The sequence below is a fragment of the Rhagoletis pomonella genome, unplaced genomic scaffold (assembly GCF_013731165.1).
Source record: "Rhagoletis pomonella isolate Grant_MI unplaced genomic scaffold, Rhpom_1.0 Rhpom_scaffold_00005, whole genome shotgun sequence".
Taxonomy (NCBI): domain Eukaryota; kingdom Metazoa; phylum Arthropoda; class Insecta; order Diptera; family Tephritidae; genus Rhagoletis; species Rhagoletis pomonella.
The window spans coordinates 54,741,368-54,756,372 of NW_023458559.1; the positions used below are offsets into that span (position 1 = coordinate 54,741,368).

The 15,005-nt window shown below is 33.2% G+C and overlaps 1 protein-coding gene across 1 annotated transcript in view; it reads left to right on the forward strand.

The window, feature by feature from the left end:
* LOC118739251 (receptor-type guanylate cyclase Gyc76C-like) overlaps window positions 1–15,005 on the forward strand; it is a gene marked incomplete in the record, with an annotated part of 200,873 nt that overhangs the window by 84,730 nt on the left and 101,138 nt on the right. Inside the window, 1 exon segment of the mRNA XM_036470468.1 lies at window positions 1,399–1,712.

The window sequence follows — 15,005 nt, forward strand, 5'->3', positions numbered from 1 at the left end:
ATATTTTTATCTTATTCCTATCAAGAAAGGCAACTCTTCATCTGGAGAGTGCAGGACACTGGCACACAAGTTGCGATAGGCACCATTATGTTATTCATACTGACTATGTCTACAGAAATCATGATATATTATGCTCTGCCTATCAGCCAATATAGGGATGACGCTTTCGATGTTTTTGTTGTTGTAGCGGCTATATAGCGCTGCATAGAATCGAATAATACTTCAATCATTGTCGTCGAACTCAACTAACGGTAGGTCCAGAAAACGTGCTGTTTCGACGGTGTCGTACCAGAGGGAGAAGGGTGTTGGCTTGAGTGGACGGGCGAAGAGGTGGTTAGTGTCGTGCGGAGAACCTTCACCTGCCAGACATATGTTGGGCACGTCGGCATCTAGTCTGGACAAGTAGGGAGTTTGATCAATTACAATAATCATACCGTAATTGAGTCAGATTTTCGCGGGTCACTCTCAGCAGTGGAAGCTCATTTTTTCTGCAGGTGTTGATTGTACTCCTATGACGGCATTTAGCAGTCGGAAGTTAGTCAAGGTGGTGACAGCTTCCCTATGAATGCCGTGTATTGCCCGTCTATATAGTGCCGGATTTAGTGGCTGTTGCACATATTGTTGAACCTCGTCCGTTAGTTCGTAGAGAAGCATACAGACGTGCATACATACCTTATTGAAGGCTACGTACCGAGCAAGTGCCTTTTCGGGTTCTCCCGACTGTAGGAGTAGGGTTCAACTACTACTACTTCTTGCTGAGCTGAATGTTGTGCTCCATAACTGAGAGTCGGGTTGTTCTCAGTCGAAATGAGTACGCCGGTGACAAGAACACCCAGTTTTAGCCTGACCCCTTTCGGCCAGGTGGTAAAAATGATTGCTGAGGATTTCGAGATTAAGGAAGAGCGTTGGACACTTTGCAAGTGAAGAAACGAGAAAGTTCGGAGTGGTAGAAGTTTACTTCTGAGCACAGGTCATCAATTTCAGTTCCCGGCTCCAATATGGAGCATTCGTTAGCGTACGAGATGTTGCTTTCGATCTTGATCGTGACGATATGTTTTAAATATATAAATCTTACAAGATATTCATAAACAAAAATATTATTTTAATTTGTGCTCATTTGGAAGTGAAAGTCTTAGTAAAATCTAATACACCAAAAGAAATTTAAACAATATATTTTATATATAATTTTATATAAAAAAAATTGCTTTAACGATATTGTAGTTCAACTCAAATTGACCTTTCTTAAGTTTAAGTTTTGTCAAATCACATGCCTTATCAACGTAAAAGTCTGATGACATATTTATCAACATTGCATCACTCTTTATAAATTGTTCTTTGTTTTTGTTAATTATTGCCTATTTTTAATGGTTAAATGTTTTTTCTTCTTACTTTTTGCAGTTATGGATAACCGCCGAAAACAACATCAACAACAACAACAACAAAAAGAGCAACAAGTGAAATCGTGGCATTTATATACCGCTATTGTGTGTTGTGTGTAGCGAAACGAAAAGTAAGAACAACAAAAAAAAAATCATTCTAACAAAGCCAACAACAAAATAAAACCAGCAGCAATTGTTGTTGCTTACTATAAGTAGTCAGTGTGAAAACGAAACAAACAAAAAATTTAAAAGCAAAGCCACCGCAACAAATAGCGTACAACAAATATAGCACCAAAACAAGCACGAGCGCTACAACAATAACAACAATATCGCGTAAGTAATTTTATATGGTTGTTTTTTTATTCAAACAGTAGATCAATTTTTATATACTTATTTTTTGAATAGACGTGGCTCATCGAAAAATCTTTACTTATGGATCAATCCAGGTCAAATCGACAAATGGCTCGAATAGAACACTTTTCATTTGGATGGATTTTGGTCAGAACTTTTATTTTATCATATAACAAAGTTCTGCCAAAGTAAAAAAATTAAAATTTTTTATTTTTATAGTATTATTGAGCTTTGTACCACGATTTGTTTGTTTGTTTGTTAGGGAAAATGGAAAAAACAACAAAGCTTAAGCGGTAGAAGTTTAAAGTTATCCAAAATCCTAAATTTCACAATTTCCGAGATTTTGCAAGTTTATTTTTTGAATAAACAATAATGGTTCTGGTCTTATTTTAGGACTATAAAATAAAAATACATTTGTATATAAAAAAGTGAAAATGTAAAAAAATACAGAATTGTGAAATAAGACAAAAAATTTAAAAGCAAAAACTTAGACAAATTTTTGGTTCAACATTTTATACAATACCTTTAACTGATCTTGAAATGTTCTAAAATTGTCAAGGTGTTGTTTTTTAAGATATACATTTTTGAACTTTGTATTTTTGTTCATCAATTTTTAATAAAGAGTTTGCAATAATTTCTTTTCTCAATGTTCAAAAATTCATATTTTAAAAAACACTTAAAGATCAATTAGAGGCATTACATAAAAAAAAAGCTAAAAATTTAATTTTCCCTTTACGATTTTTTAATAATTTTTAATATTTTATTTTCGAATTTTTGTTTAATATATATGTTTTTATATAGCCCCAAACATCACCTTTATAAAAAATTTCAGGATCTTTTAAGATCTTTTAGAAGCATGACATAAACAAATTTAGCTAAAAGTTTAATTTTGCTTTTGAATTTAAAACTTTTTTATATATTTTATTTTCGAATTTTTTTTAAAATATATTTTTTTATATAGCACTAAATAGCACATTTAAAAAGAGACCAGAACCATAGTAGTTTTTGAGATATTCAAAAAATAAGATTAGAAATTCGGGAAATTATGAAATTTAGAACTTTCGTATTTTTTTTTCTTTGGCAGAGCTTCGTTATATGATAAAAAAAGTTCTGACCAAAGTTCATCCAAATCAAACAGGGTCGATACCAACTATTGGTCGATTCAACATGGTGAGCTGCAAAACTATCGATGGCACTTTCGATAGTATCGACATATTTATTAATTTTTTAAGCAAGCAGTTCGCGTAAAATTATAAACGCAAATAATACATTACCTCGATAATTAACAGAAATAGTACCCAAATTGTTTACTTGAAGATGTCTCATCGGAGCCCTCATACATATACATAAGTATGAGACAGTTGCATCGGCTATCAGGACTAGCCAATCGAAATAATTTAATCGGAGACAAATTGTTGCAGAGATGATGAGTATCACTCAATTCTTTGTCTCATTAGCCAGATCTTTGGTTGGTGGAAAATTATGACCCTGATGGCCGAGGGGGGCATGTTAAAATTATTTTCTTCGAAAAATAATATACAGACTATAGACGGGCTTTTATTAGCACTCTCGTTTCATGTAGTACTTATACGAAAGCAACCAAAAGATATCTAACGAGTTTCCAATACGTATAGATCGAAGCAGTAAATTGTCTGGGTCTGTTGCTAATGTTTTTGCATTGTTACTGCATAAAAATTCCCCCAACAATTTTCAGGAAACAGTCGTCGATCTGTTGTTAGATTAGAAGGATAACACAATATCTAATGTATTCAATGATCTTGGGTTGGCTTAGTAAGTTGCTACAAACTCAAAAATATTATCCCATGTGCTTAAATTCTTTACCATTACCGCTTTGGTTCACATTCAAATCCGTTTTCAAAAGAAATTGTTTTGCGCTACTATTTATTATGTAAACCATTGCCACTCGGCGCACCTCAGTCAATTAAGCTGTCAAATACACGTGTTTATAATCCATCCAACACCGTACTCGTGATCTTTTCTAAACGCGCAAGTCTAAGAATTACATTTGGGTTATTTGTATTTCTACATACTCGTATGTACGTAAATGATGTGTCAGCCAGTGAATGGCAAGAGGGCTGGGAGGCGTGTGAGGTAGAGCAAATACTTGCACACAGCGCTATTGTCTGGTTAATTGATTAAGCTTAAAAGCCCATTCAATACAAAATAATTAACAAAGCAATTCATTAAGTTAAGCTACATATTAAGTACTTATATACGTATGTACATAGTACGTGTATGCTAAGAAATGGTTGAATAGCAATTACAATAATATTATATTTATTTGCTCATTGCTCGTGTCTACTATTTTTAAACAAATATTGTTTAGCATTGCATTGTAAATAAAACCCATAGCCAGGCTAATAACATTCTTCATGGCTAGCGAAGTGCGATAGTGTTTTGTTTTTTATTGTTGTCGCTAGAAAATCTTATCAAAATTAAATGGGCGTACAGTGTGGTCTCACTCTGGTAGAGGGACAGCCAACAATTAGAAGACGAACGTCAGGAAAATACGTTAGACGAGGCCTTTAGGAGGAAGGAGAAAATGGACTAAGTCCATCCAATTTTTATGGTGTTTGTGTTCACATTTAAAATGCAGAGAATAATTTTTTCATGAGGAAATATAAAATTCCAGCCGATAGCCCCATTCGTAGAACGCCGTGCCGCTGAAGTCGCTAATCTTTTCTGAAACAGAAAACTTAAAAAAAGACGCTAAAGCAAATAGAGTTCCAGAAGCAAGTAATATAAAAAATAAATCAAGTATTTCAGAAATTTAGCTTTACGACGTTTCTTTAGGCGAAAAAGTACCGAAATTAGTATTTTTTCATTATTACTCTAAAAGCGAAAGTGTTTTTTTTAAATAGCTGTGGGAAGTTTTTCAAATAGTGTGTTCATATTAGAGGCAATGGAAGTTGGCATCAAATACACTATATCTGTGAAGTCTCAAGAGTGTGCCACCAAATAAAAAAAAAAAAGTGGCAGCATGCAAAATATCTGTCGCAGCTATTTTTAATTTTTGAAATTCTACGTTTTTTTTAGTTTTAATAATTTAAGCTGCTTCAAAATGGTAAAATTTTTGCCGTCTAATGTTCTTCTTGCCAATCAAAACGAATTTAGTGTAGTAAAACTAAAAAAAATACATTGATTAAAAGATGACTATGGTTTGAGAAACTAAAATTCAATTTTTACAATTTTTATTGGCACACTCGAAATTCATTATATCATTGTTATATACATGAAGAAAGTAATATGTGTGTGCATAAGGAATACTGTGTAAAAATCTTCCACGCCAATATTTAATTACTTTTAAATAATATGACTTTTAAATTAAGGCGTGCGAGTAAAATGACTGTGTATGATGCCACTGGGCGTATACGTTACGTAGGCAGCTACGGGCATACATATGAACACGTGTGGTTATTTTTATTTTTACTTTTTTAGTATATCTTTCTTAAGTTTTCATTTAAATACAATGTCGCGATAGAATTTTGTTCTTTATACAAAACTAAAGATAATGCATTTTCTTAGATAAGTGTGCCACCAGTTTAGATAAAAAAAAAGTTTTTGTCGACAAATGTAACAATTCGTGAGATTTTCTCATATACTTATACAAAAAACCGACAGCAGTTGAAAAATTCCAACTACTTCTGGTTCGAAAAGGGGTTTTTGGAAAATTTATGACTTCAACTTATTATAAAAATGTGTAAATTTATTTTTTCAGAACTTTTTTGGTTCAAATAGAAGACAATCACATCCGCCAGCAATAAAAAAATCGATTTCGATTTCGAACACGAATCGATAACATTTACGGTATTTGATAAAAATTAAAATAGCGGTAATGGTACCGATGATTTAAATGTCGATATGAAAAATATTAAAATGATCCCAACAATCACGATAATAATAAAACTCTATCGATAACAATAATGACATCAAATAATCGCAACAATCACGATAATAATAAAACTCTATCGACAACACTAACGACATCGATCAATTTTTTTACGTTTCAATGGCTTACAATGGATAATGATATTAGTGACTGTAACAATAACAATATCGATAAATTTTGGACTTTTTTTTATACATACTATGATATTCTTTCGATAACGATGTTTCTAATGATAATAGCATGAAAATAATAACAAAATGGTTATAACAAAATGTTAACGATAAGAATATCGATAATGGTTATGAAGTCACTAACAATAACGATATCGATAACTCTTGAGACTTTTGAGTTACTATGATATTTATTCTTCAACAATTGTGCTCTAGCAATTACGAAAAAATATCAATTATGATATAGTTAACGATAGCAATAAAACATGTTTACATTTTTGATTTTTTTTTTCTGTAATACAGTGAAAGCTCCCATAAGCGGACACCGATGGTCACCTACTTTTTGTCCGCCAATGAGAGATGCCCGCTAATGGCAATTTCTTAAAAAAAATAACACAAAAATTGTAATTTAAAACAATTAAATTACGGATTTCTAAATTAAATTAATATTTATTTTTTAATAGACAGAAACAGGATGAATTAAAAATAAACTGAAATTTATGCCGTTTTCTTTCCTACCGACATATCTCATTGCCCACTTCGCGCAAGCAGCCAGTAGAGGGCAACGAAAAGGCAACACTTTCTTCTGAAAAGAAAATATCTTTGAATATGGGCTATGTTCTTGTGAACATATACATACATATGCTCAAGCGCAAGAGTTAACATCTGACTCAGAAAATAAAATAAAATTTACCACTTAGAGCTTCGCGTCCGCTTATGGGAGATTTTTTTTCATAACTGGACATTTTTGAGTGTCCGCGTCTGTTTATCGAGAAGTCTGTGTATGGGAGAGCATTTTGTATTGTAAAAAACCGCTTATAGGAGATGCCCGCTTATTAGAGCGTCCGGCTATGAGAGCTTTTCTAAGATTTTTAGATTGTTAAATATTATGATATTTATGCTTAAGGAATGGGATTCGACCGATAACAATAAAAAATATCGATAACCGCTTTTCCTTTTAAACTAAATACTTCGTATATACTCCTGCAAAAATAGGCTCGAACCTTGTTTGGAAAATTTAACAGCCGCTATTTTGAACACCTCCGTTGCTCTCTATTTCATTCACTTGCATCCGAATCGTAAAAATATTAAAAAGCTGCTCTAGTGAATTCACAGATTTACATGGCAACACCCACGTCTCCTCTGCGGTGGCGACAGCCTGTGAATCGATTACAAAAACCACTGCCGCATAAATAATGTATTGTTGTTGCTTACTAAAAGCTTTTAATGTTCATTAAAAACCCACATACGAACACACTTCCAAGAGCTCACATGTATTGAATATTACTATTTTAATTCGTTCGATTCGATTTTTTTTTGTTTTTGGTTGTCTATTGTGTCGCTTTCTGAGTGCTGTGGCTTGTTGTCGTAATTTTTAAATTAAATGTAAATAAATAATTGCTCATTTTGTAATTAAGTCAATATAATAACAGCACGGGCTAAACAACTTAGATGCAATAACAGCAACAACGCTCATACAAATCGCACACATCGACAATTGAGCGTGAAATAATTACGCATAAATTTGAAATGAGTTGTGAGTCGGTTGTTTAGTTCGGCGATTGTTTTGTGGTCGCCTGAAGTGGGTCAGCTGCGGCGGAAGCTATAATGTGCAAGCAGCTTAAGCTAAGCGAGCGGTCTTGTACAATACTTGCATGCGAGTTGCTACAACTCGCCCGCCGTGAATTTGTTTTGTTTTTATGTATTTATGTATACTAGCAATGTTATTCCCGGGATCCCGGCATCCCTGGCAAATAATTCCGGGATTTTCGGGATTTTTAATTTGCATTTTCATATATGAATTCGCCTTGGTAGAGAATTGTTACAGCAACGAGCTACAGTATTGGCTAGATTTTTTCTTTTTTTTTATTTAATAATTAATATTTTTTATAAATGTCTAGCTCATTACACATATAACACCCCGCGATAGTAATTTTTAAACACAAATATGAATATACTAGTGAACCCGCATGGCGTTAAAACGCCAAAATTGAACTTAACTTTTTACAAAGGTTAAACCCTATTTAAAAACTTTAAAAAATATTCCTAATGATTCATCTAAACCGTTTCTGAGTGATGAGAGGTCTCGCAAGGTGTCGGTTTTCAATTTATCGAATTTCAAATCACTTTGTACCGCTAAAAATGGTTTAACTTCAAAAAATAAAACTTATTGAACATCTGTGTTAAATCCCAGTTTTTTTATTTAACTTCTCAAATTCGAAATAACGGCGAAGATCTGATAAACTTAAAAAAAAATAGGTGGAAACCCTAATTAAAAATAATATCAGCCTAAAGTTCTCCAAAAACTCTATCGCTTGACATTAATATTTCAATATTTTATATAGTTTATGTATAAGTAAAACAAATTCGACTTTTAACAAATGTGCCAACCCCTTTAAAAGCATTTTCAAACTAAAATCTTTTTAAGTTGAATTTGATTTTTTCTACACATAGCAGGGATGCCGTATGGATCTAAATAGATCCAATTGAATACATTTTTAGACGAATTTTTGTGAGATACTTATTTGTTCCGATCAGTATAAATGTGCATACTTTTTTAAATAGGCCAAAATTTTATATTTTCTATAAAGTTTTCTTCGTACAAAAATCGATTTCCATTAAAGATGGTAGAAAACATTATGTTTTCTAAATGTATTAAAAATCAGTACTAAACCGTGAAATGAATGAACATGAAGAGACGTCACCAAAATAGGTATAAGCGCAATTGTTTTAATTAGCTAAACAAGGTGCTTTAAGCAAGATATTAATATATATATATATAAAGTAAATATATACTTCTTCTGTAGTGATCTCTTTCATATCACATATTTTCATTTCTTAATTTAACAAGTAATTTTTAAGCAAAAAAAAACCGACTTCAATTCTTATATAAAAATTTAAGATTATCGTTTATTTCTTCATGATACAATGATCGGATTTAAACCAAACTAGTATGGGACCAGTGTGACCGTTTTGGTCCAAGTGGATCAAAAGTGATACATTTTTCGATGAATTTTGGAGAGATACTTTTTTTCAATTTTGATACTTTTCCAAATAAAATGAAAAAAAATCTGTAAATTTGTATGCATTACAAAACATGTCGTGCACCTGTGGCAACGTACATCCAAAAGTTCATTGTCGTTCACTGAACGAACCTTTTATGTGTTGTGATTCATGGTCCATGACGAAAAACGTCAAAATGTGAATAAACGAACTATGATACTGTTAAACATTGCCTGTTTACTTTTATATATAATACTTATGCACCAAAAATTAAACTTATAAACTGAAGTTATAAATGTTTGATTTTATGGAAAATAAAAATATATACATGTATTTCAAGTCCTTAGGATGGATTAAATTATGTCTTTTTGTTTTGTTTTCTTACAAATTCTGAGATGGATATGTAAAACAAAAGAAAATTGGATACATTTGGATACATTTTTTGCTTGGTCGGTGATACATTTTCTTGAGACGGCGCGGCAACACTGCTCCTAAGTACAGTTCAGAAATTAATTATTTTCAAATAAAGGACTTATTAATAATTATTATTAAATAATTTGAAATAAACCTTTTAAGCAGGTGGCAACTGTCAAACACATCAAAAATATTATTATAAATTGTTAAAATTAAGATTTATTAAATATTGTTTCATATGACACCCATTTTTATTATTTCATATAACTTGGGTATAAAATAATTTCATTCTACTTCGCAAATAGGCGACAACCCTCTTTAAAACAATTTCAAAGTACTACCTTCTTAAAACTTTTTTTCTGATACCCATACGGTGATACCTTATTCGTTTACCTAATTTCTTAAATTGAAATCGAATATTTTTTAAACATGTGGCGACCCTCCTACACGTAGTTAAGAAATAAATCCTTTTATGGCCATATCTATTGTAACAATCGATTTAATTTTTTAATAAAAAGTAGGTTTCAAACCCATTTATTTATTATTTACGATCAGACCCGGCGAACTTTGTCCCGGCCGAAATTATTATTGTTTATTGAAACATTTGGTCCAACGTTTTCGCCAGCGATTCATGTCCACGTTTGGTTTTGTGGTCGACAGAAGGCATATCCACCACTGCCGTCTTAAATAACCTGACGAAAGCGTTATACCTGGAAAAGTCCTTGCGGCAACAATGATCCGGTTCGATGGTGAATCGTCCTTGAATCTGTATAGTTGGTGGCAATTTCCAAATTGGGGAGTATCATTTGTCCACATTCTGTTTAGTCGCCGTAAAGCAAGGTCCGCAATGGTTCTGATGGTTGATGTAACGGCGGTAATTTGACTTTGATCCACTTTCCGGAAAAAATTAGTTGTTTCCCCTTGACATGGCGGTTGCTGAAAGCTATTTGTACACAAAATTTCATTAAAATCGGACCCGCCGTTCGCGAGATTACCTGTTACAAGGAAAGGGACTTCTCTTTATGTAATTAGTAGATATAGATAGATAAGAGAACATATTGCATCGAACTTTATTTGCCATAACTCGACTTTGGAGGCACCTAACGGGTCCATTTTGCAGGTTTATTTTTCCTTGTGTAGCAAATAATATATATTTCCGCGTGTGAAGAAAATCGGACTAAAAAAGCGATTTCTTAGCGTAGCTCGGCCCCTGCGCCACATATCGGAAAAATTAAAACTTTATGCACTCCTTCTAAACACCTTTCCAACAAAGCAACAACCATTCGAATCGGTTATGAAAACAGAAGAAAACTATTCCAAATTGATTCATGCTCACAATGAATTTCACACTTATCCGAAATTATTCAAGCTTCACAACAAATTTTCCACCTTTACATCGTCCAAAATCATCAAATCATGCGGTAAAATGCAAAATTTCTTCGAAAAAAAAATCAAATTTTTCGCATTCTTCCGTGTTTTCCACTTAGAACTTTCTATTTTTCCATTCGAAAGCCATTCGGAAAGAATTTCACACAAAATTCCATTAAAAAAAAAATCTTTTTTCGATTTTTCCAATTTCCCGACTTTTCCGGAAGGTTTTGCCAAAATTTGCTTCCGTAAAAACCTTTTCCTTGCAATTACGAACAACTAAAAAAAATGTTAGCCAAATCGGCCCAACCGTTCTCAATTGATGAATTACTATACATTTTTCACACCATTTATATACATATGTATATATAGGTAGGACAGCTTCTCAAACAATATAGAAGCAATTTTTTCGATTTAAGTTGTTGAAAAGTAATGATTATCTAAATCCCGGCACTATTCCTAGGATTGTGTATAATGACATCCCGAAAATCTCGGGATCGGAAAAAGCTGAAAAATTAACATCGCTAATGTATACATATGTGCTGATATTGTACAACTTTGAATAAAGGCACTCGCGGCACCTGTCATCAGCGTGTGAATAAAATTGTTTTGCTTTTTGTTTGAATTTATTGCCATTTATTAGGCATTACTTAAATAAATGCATATATTTCAAGTGAGTTGAAAGTTGGTATCGATATGAAATTAATTGATTGTAATTAAGTAAATTTTGTGTCTTTCGCTGAAAGTATTGCTTTTGCTGGCAAATGAGTAATCAAATCTCGTCTGAAGCTTTTGTGGTTTTTATTTTTTGTGTTGTAGGCGATAGCATTCTTAAAACTGCTCTTTGTAACAAAAGAGAGTAATCAGCATTTATTTTATATACCTATCGCAAGAATGTCAAATGCAAAGAGTCTTTGTGGTTGAAAAAATGTGTGCATGCTTACTAGGGTGTTCGACTATTCCCCTTTTTTTTTACAAAATAAGTCAATTTTTGTTAAATCAAAAGTAAAACATAAAAAGCAGTGAAAAATTCAGTTATGGTCTTATTTTAACTTTTTTTTTAAATTCTTTATTGCATTTTTTGTGACTTTTTTCGAATTGAGTAGTAGGGCCCAGCAACATAAAAAAAGGGTCGCCCCTCGGTAGACAATGGCAAACCTCCGAGTTTACATATTTCTGCCATAAAAAAAAGGTTTTTTTTGGAGGTGGAGTAAAAGTGAAGATCTCTACATCTGTGTCACAATATCAAGAAGCTCGGCCAAGGACTCATTTATTGGAATCAAATGTCATATACTGTTCATCCACAAATAACCTAGGGTATAGTTTTAAAACTATTTAGGGGTTTCCCTTAAACTGGCAAAAGCCTGGAAAAATTCAAAAAAGTCAAAACTTTTACTGAAAGGTTAAAATTTTTATTAAATGAAAAACCGGTTTGTTCGATATTCCAAAAATCAAGATTTCAAAATACCGCCTATAAATATCCAAATAAGAACGGTGGAAACCGTTTATAAATATCCAAAAAAAAACGGTGAAAACTGGTTTGAAAAAACCGAGTCAATTACCCTAATGTTTACTATAATTAATTAACCGTATTTGGAATTTTTTTTTATGTATAGTTTAGTTTAAAGAGCGCTGAGAAAATAATTCACTGCACGATCTGTATCCTCCAGCCACAACAATCAGCTCTACTCTGAGTCATAACACCTTCCTTCTCTGTCCACCCCCGAGACCCACATATGCAAGTTCACTCATAGCCTGTACTCAGTCTTAATTAATGCTGCCATATATCAATCTTTAGAATTGCCGGACAGTGATTACTAAATGGGGAAGGGTTCGCCGATCTCAGCAGGGTTAATCATCGTAATAAAAGCCTTTGACCGGGAAAGACCCAGGTCATTCTGGTACGTACATGGATCCGGCTGTCGTGTCTAATATGTATAATGGCCTAGCACCCATACGACATGAGCGATTTTTGTAAACATCCGCTGATGTTTTTGCCGACTCGCATACAGAGTTCCCAGCAAGTTTATTATAGCACCAAATTCAGGATATTAATGTCAGAAACTCATACATACATGACTATGTACATAGTATGTATAAAAATAGATAGATATGCGCACACGGCAAATCGCATTTCAATATAAAACAATAAAAAATAAAATAAAATCTACAAATAAAAGCCCTATACAAGCAAACCAAACAGCGTACCAATAAATAAAAGTGGTGACCAAATCGACCACCAGCTCAGCTCGCTCGCGTGCAGCAAAGCGAGCGCCATGGTCAAGGTTGCTGTGTCGGTTCGGATGCCATCGATGCTGCTGGCACGCGGCATCTATTGCCCCCAGCACAGACATACACTAAAAACACTTCCACACCAGCTTGCCAGCGAGTGCTCGGAGAGACAGGCATTGCGTCAATGACTATGACTATGGCTGTGACTATGACTGTGCCAGTGGTGACTGCACCAAATACCCAATGCCCATGTCACTTCACCTCTTGATTACACGCTGACGCGTCGCATCGTGTCGATTCGTTGTGGTCAAGATTTCATGAAATAAACACACAACAAAAGTGGTTCATAAATAAACGAATTTCATCGAATTGTATGGCGAACATACATAGAATGCATATTAGGGTGGTCTCACCCCCTAGGATTGTTCTGTATCGGAAAAATATAGCCCTGTTTTTTATTTTGAAATCAAAAAATATTTAGAGGTCGCCTAAAGCGCTCAAAGTTTTCCCATATTTTATATGAAAAAAAAAAAACGTTTCTTAGAAATGGTATAGAATTGTTGAAAATCAGTATTTTTCGATCGGAACTCTGCTTCTCTTCAGGAGACTTCCAATAACAAAACCCACTGTTATTTAACCATTTTTTAATACTAAGATTTTTTATTTATCCCCCCATTGCATTTTCTGGCATTTTATGGGGGTTTTGGCTGACCTATAAAATATAGTTACTATGAGAAAAATTGTTAAATATGTCAATAATTGGGTATTGTTATTGGAAATCTCCGATCGAGTAATATTTTTCAAGAATTCTATACCATTTATACGAAAAGTAGTTTATTCCCATATAAAATACATGGAAATCTTTGAGCGACCTCTAAATATTTTTTGAAAAAAATAAAAAATTAAATCGATATAGAACAATCCTAGGGGGAGAGCATACAAATTCCGACTTTTCTTTTTCACATGCATTTTCGGACCACCGTAATGCATGTCCAAATGTGTGGGCATTTGTATGGCGAGCGTCAAATGAAAATGATTAACATTAAGTAATTAAAGGTTTACAAGTAACTTTGGAGATATGCCTTGCATTAATGAAAAACTTTCTGTGAATGAGGATACAAATGAATATGTATGAATTGGTGTGTGGATACTGCGGATACAGCGAATACGATTGATATGCCAAATATGCAAGAGACATATGTATGTACATATGTATGCATTTATCATTGCAGGCAAGCGCCGAATAGCGCCATTAAGCTCGTTCATATTGGCTCCCCTTGAGTACTTGTACGTTCGCCAATGCACCACTCGCAAATATGCAATTGTGAATACATAAAAAACTGTATTTATGTAAATATGTACATACATATGTACTCCTAAATACAAACATGTATGCGCTTAACTGGCGATGGCTTTATTTATAGCACTCCTACAATTAGCCAAAAGACTCTGTGACAAGTCAATTAAAGATAAAGAGATCGTGCTGAGAGTGTCGTTTCGTTGCCGTTGATTGAATAATGCGGCGAATATGAAATTAAATAATTGACAGCGGCTAAGTAATTGGCGACTGGGTTAACGAAGTACAATTCGTAGAAGCATTGATTGGATGGCATTTAGATGAAATGTATTGGATAAATGAGGAATACTTGCTGCAAGCATAAAAGTGCATAAGGGTCATTCCATACAAAATTTACACCTCAATATTTTTTTGGTGACAAAATATTATTTTTACATTCTTTATCGAAAAAAGAAGACACCTATTCTTTTAATGTCATGATGATATGCGAAAAAATGTGAAAAAAGATTCCGAAATTTTGAACTCATCGAGAAGTATCTTTTTAAATTTTTTGCGCTTAATAAACTATTGGTTGGTGAAAATCTGTTAAGTGATAGATATAATAATTTATTGCATTAAAAAATTGCATTTTTAACTAATTTTTCCATCCTTTTTTATTAATTATACACCGTTTTCTTTTTGCGTTTTTTGCAATCTAGATACTCGTCTAACTTTATGCAGTACACTGTAAAAATTTGAGAAGGAAAAACGAAAACTGTAGAAGTTACGAGTTTGTTGATGCCTGCGTACATAAAGTTTCAGCGCGCAGGCATGCGCTGCTAAAGTTTGACAACTATTTGGAATGCAAAAAAAACACAAAAAAAAACGGTGTATAATTGATA